General features: G+C 49.4%; 1 non-coding gene across 1 annotated transcript; it reads right to left on the bottom strand.

The window, feature by feature from the left end:
* Nucleotides 1-2,096: 2,096 nt before the first annotated feature.
* Nucleotides 2,097-2,178, bottom strand: trnas-gcu (transfer RNA serine (anticodon GCU)). The gene has a single exon. It is a non-coding gene; the product is annotated as a tRNA-Ser (tRNA).
* Nucleotides 2,179-5,417: the final 3,239 nt, after the last annotated feature.

Here is a 5,417-nt window from a genome sequence, read left to right as displayed (position 1 = left end):
AGAAGGACAGCTCACTGCGCCCCTGCATTGTCTACCGTGGCCTGAACAACATCACCATAAAGAATAATTGTCCACTGCCCCTCATCAACTCTGCTTTCGAGCCCCTTCACGTAGCCACAACTTTCTCTAAGTTGGACCTGCGGAGTGTCTATCACCTGGTCAGGATAAGGGAGGGAGGTGAGTGGGAAAACAGCTTGTAATACCCCTCTTGGTAATTTCGACCATCTGGTCACTACATTCGGCCTCATCAATGCCCCCGCTGTCTTCCGAGCCCTGATAAACTATGTCCTTACGTAATTTATTAATAGTTTCGTTTTCTTTTATTTGGACGACATCTCAATCTTCTCCCGTTATCTCCAGGAACACACGCACCATGTCCGTCAGGTTTTTCAGAGGCTTTTGGAAAACCAGCTATTCGTTAAGGCAGAGAAGTGCAAGTTTCGAGATCCGCCCTCACTGGGCCGCTCTCAATGATGTACTCCAGCAAGCTGACGGAACGGGCATGGAGTGGCCAAACCCCACGACGCTTAAACAACTCCAGCGATTTCTGAGGTTCGCAAATTTCTACCGTCGCTTCATCAGGGATTACAGCCGGGTGGCAGCGCCCCTTACTCGACTCACCTCTCCTGAGACCCTTTTCACTGGACCCCCGAAGCGGACTCGGCCTTCTCGGAGCTGAAGATGATTTCACTTCCGCTCCCATCCTGGCCCAACCTGACCCGTCTGGTCAATTCATTGTGGAAGTCGACGCCTCCGACTCTGGGGTGGGAGCGGTCCTCTTCCAACGCTCCAGCCCAGACCAAGAGCTCCATCCCTGCGCCTCCTTCTCTCGCCGCCTAAACTCCGCCGAACGGAACTACGACGTGGGGACTAGGCTGACACATCTGTTGGAATACTTTGAGGAAATAACAGACAGGATAAATGAAGAAGGGTCAGCGGATATTGCTTGCCTGGAAAATCAGAAAGAATTTGACAAGGTGCCAATCTTGAGGTTGCTTAACAGGAGGAAAGACGGTGGTATTACGGGAAATATACTAGCATAGATCGAAGATTGGCTGGATGGCTGGAGGCAGCGAGTGGGAATAAAGGGGGCGTTTTTCTTGTAGGCTGCCGGTGATTAGTTGGTGTTTGACCCATTTATTTTCATGTTATATGTCAATACTCTCAATAAGGGGTTTGATAGTTTTGTGGCAAATTGGCAAACCGTTAAATATAGATTGATATTAGTGTTAGTGTTGAGGAGCAGGACCCGGCAGACGAATTTGGTCGTGTGCTTAGGCAGTAGCTATAAAGGCTAGTACAGGCTTCCTGAAAGATTAACTTGCAGTTTGACTCAGGATTAACGAAGGGAAATGCAGTGATGGTTTACATATCGAGAGAACTGGAAAATGAAAGGAAGGATGTAATGCTGAATCTTTATACGGCATTGGTCAGACCGTAGTTGGAAAATAGTGAACAGTTTGGCTCCCTGATGCAAAAGCGGATTTGTTGGCATTGGAAGCGGTCCAGAGGACATTCGCGAGAATCATCCCGGGAATTACAAGGTGAAATATGAAGAGCGTTTAATGAGTTTGTACTCGCTGTAGTTTCGACGAATGACGCGTTGATCCAATTGAAACCTATCGATTATTGAAAGGCAAAGTGGACCTAGTGGACCTAGAGAGGATGCTACTGGTCGTGGAGAAGTATAGGAAGAGAGGAAGCAACTCCGGAATATAAGGACGCCCATTTAGAACAGAGATAAGGAAGGACTTCTGTAGCCAAATGGCTAGGAATTTGTGGAATTTATTGCCACGGATAGCCATGGAGGCCGTCAATCGATGTATTAAAAGAGGTGATTGACAGTGTCATAATCAATAAGGGGGTCAATGTGACGAGGAGAAGGCAAGAGATTGGGGTTGAGAGGGATAATGTATCAGCCATTCCCGATGGTCTCAACGGTCTAATTCCTCTCTCAATGTTATCGTTTTATGGGCAAATTTGGAGACAAGTTCTAATTGTGAACATTATTTATCATGACTCACAAAACAAACTGTCTGGTAAACGTTGCAGATCTGGATGTTTTCCAACCGATGGCTCCTCAGAGGAAGAGGTCGCGACGAGGGTGGGATTCGAACCCACGCGTGCGCAGCACAATGGATTAGCAGTCCATCGCCTTAACCTCTCGGCCACCTCGTCTGCTCTTCCCTCTCTTGTGTTCCACAGATCTGAATTTCATCACAGCACGTGAAAACCCCGCTTATGTTCCACACATTTGTCTCCAGATTCCACCTCTCTTTAGTTTGCCTGTGATGCTTATCGGAATTCATGGAAATGGGGAAGGAAGGCTTATGGAGATAGGTGCTAACCACAGCAAAAACAGAACTATCTATTACTGGCATTTCAGCCGCTACCGCCGTGCTATTCCAGTTTGATCGATTCAGTGCTCTGTAACTCTGAGAAACAGTGTGTTTCGAGCTGTAGAGTGAGATAGCACTGTATCGAAGTAAATATGCGTCTAGTGGCTTGCTTATCATGTTGTCTGACTTCAAGAAAACGGATATTATAGTTAATTCTCATCCGGCTTCAAAACAACGGCTTTTCGTGTATTGGCAATTGTAAGAATCCGATAGCTACTAAACTAGAGAAACACTGAAGCGCATCGAGCACTGCCTGAGGCAGCGGATCCCAATGTCCTAACCTTCACCGACACAAGCGCAGGCCGATAGCCACTAAACTAGAGAAACACTGAAGCGCATCGAGCACTGCCTGAGGCAGCGGATCCCAATGTCCTAACCTTCACCGACACAAGCGCAGGCCGATAGCCACTAAACCAGAGAAACACTGAAGCGCACCGAGCACTGCCTGAGGCAGCAGATCCCAATGTCCTAACCTTCACCGACACAAGCGCAGGCCGATAGCCACTAAACTAGAGAAACACTGAAGCACACCGAGCACTGCCTGAGTCAGCAGATCCCAATGTCCTAACCTTCACCGACACAAGCGCAGGCCGATAGCCACTAAACTAGAGAAACACTGAAGCGCACCGAGCACTGTCTGAGGCAGCAGATCCCAATGTCCAAACCTTCACCGACACAAGCGCAGGCCGATAGCCACTAAACTAGAGAAACACTGAAGCGCATCGAGCACTGTCTGAGGCAGCAGATCCCAATGTCCTGACCTTCACCGACACAAGCGCAGGCCGATAGCCACTAAACTAGAGAAACACTGAAGCGCACCGAGCACTGTCTGAGACAGCAGATCCCAATGTCCTAACCTTCACCGACACAAGCGCAGGCCGATAGCCACTAAACTAGAGAAACACTGAAGCGCACCGAGCACTGCCTGAGGCAGCAGATCCCAATGTCCTGACCTTCACCGACACAAGCGCAGGCCGATAGCCACTAAACTAGAGAAACACTGAAGCGCACTGAGCACTGTCTGAGGCAGCAGATCCCAATGTCCTAACCTTCACCGACACAAGCGCAGGCCGATAGCCACTAAACTAGAGAAACACTGAAGCGCACCGAGCACTGTGAGGCAGCAGATCCCAATGTCCTGACCTTCACCGACACAAGCGCAGGCCGATAGCCACTAAACTAGAGAAACACTGAAGCGCACCGAGCACTGCCTGAGGCAGCAGATCCCAATGTCCAAACCTTCACCGACACAAGCGCAGGCCGATAGCCACTAAACTAGAGAAACACTGAAGCGCACCGAGCACTGCCTGAGGCAGCAGATCCCAATGTCCTAACCTTCACCGACACAAGCGCAGGCCGATAGCCACTAAACTAGAGAAACACTGAAGCGCACCGAGCACTGTCTGAGGCAGCAGATCCCAATGTCCTGACCTTCACCGACACAAGCGCAGGCCGATAGCCACTAAACTAGAGAAACACTGAAGAGCACCGAGCACTGCCTGAGACAGCAGATCCCAATGTCCTGACCTTCCCCGACACAAGCGCAGGCCGATAGCCACTAAACTAGAGAAACACTGAAGCACATCGAGCACTGCCTGAGGCAGCAGATCCCAATGTCCTGACCTTCACCGACACAAGCGCAGGCCGATAGCCACTAAACTAGAGAAACACTGAAGCGCACCGAGCACTGCCTGAGGCAGCAGATCCCAATGTCCTGACCTTCACCGACACAAGCGCAGGCCGGTAGCCACTAAACTAGAGAAACACTGAAGCGCACCGAGCACTGTCTGAGGCAGCAGATCCCAATGTCCTAACCTTCACCGACACAAGCGCAGGCCGATAGCCACTAAACTAGAGAAACACTGAAGCGCACCGAGCACTGCCTGAGGCAGCAGATCCCAATGTCCTGACCTTCACCGACTCAAGCGCAGGCCGATAGCCACTAAACTAGAGAAACACTGAAGCGCACCGAGCACTGCCTGAGGCAGCAGATCCCAATGTCCTGACCTTCACCGACACAAGCGCAGGCCGATAGCCACTAAACTAGAGAAACACTGAAGCGCACCGAGTACTGACTGAGGCAGCAGATCCCAATGTCCTAACCTTCACCGACACAAGCGCAGGCCGGTCGGTTCTGGCGTCTGCAAGCAACGGTTGACATTTAGAAAAAGAGAGCACGCATCTCTATCAATGACGAATTGTTTTTATTGGACCATTCTCGCTGATTCCAATCCCAGAATATAAGGCCGCCTCAAAAGTCAGTGGCGTGCATCTTTACAGATGTTTTTTTTTTTCTGTAAGAGAAACAGCGAAATAGAATATTACATTTAAACAAAGTTGCAAAATTTATTGATATTAACAACAGTAGTCGAATGTTCATCTGGGATGAAAACACTGCGTTTTAAAATTACGTTTAGATCGGTCAGCGGATGAGTCATCTCGTGGAAATGCCTGACAGCAATTCGCACGTTTCGCATTTTTTCTATTCGCATTTCTTGCAGAAGACGATCGTGTGGCCGAATGGATAAGGCGTCCGACTTCGGTGCTTAATTCGAAGTGATCAGAAGATTGCAGGTTCGAGTCTAATCACGGTCGATTGACCAACCTGACGGTTTTGGTTCCATTCTGTCCCCCACTCTCTGCAGCACAGTTGCCTCATGTGAAACAACTGCACGCACGGGGATTAACCGGATTACTCCGCCCTGCTGGGGAACCGAGCGAAATATCACGCCTTCATTATACGCAACTTATAATGTTATGTGTCCCGTCTGTGATGTACTTCTACGAAAACTTACATAAACAACGCGTTGAAGCTTCTCAAACTTTCGGGACGAGCTGATGCTTGGAAGGTGATATCTAGTTCACACTGACCTCCATTTCCGACCCTACCTTTTCTGAACGAATTTTCAACCCCGCACTGATAATCACTTCTCCCGTCTCGAAACCCTCCTCCAATTCTTGGACAACCCGATCTGATTCTACCCCTCCCCGGACGTTTTCATCGCTACCTGCCGACGA

This window comes from Hypanus sabinus, unplaced genomic scaffold, assembly GCF_030144855.1.
Source record: "Hypanus sabinus isolate sHypSab1 unplaced genomic scaffold, sHypSab1.hap1 scaffold_1920, whole genome shotgun sequence".
NCBI classification, from domain to species: domain Eukaryota; kingdom Metazoa; phylum Chordata; class Chondrichthyes; order Myliobatiformes; family Dasyatidae; genus Hypanus; species Hypanus sabinus.
Note: the sequence above shows the minus strand (reverse complement) of the source record. Positions and strands in the feature narration are given on the sequence as shown.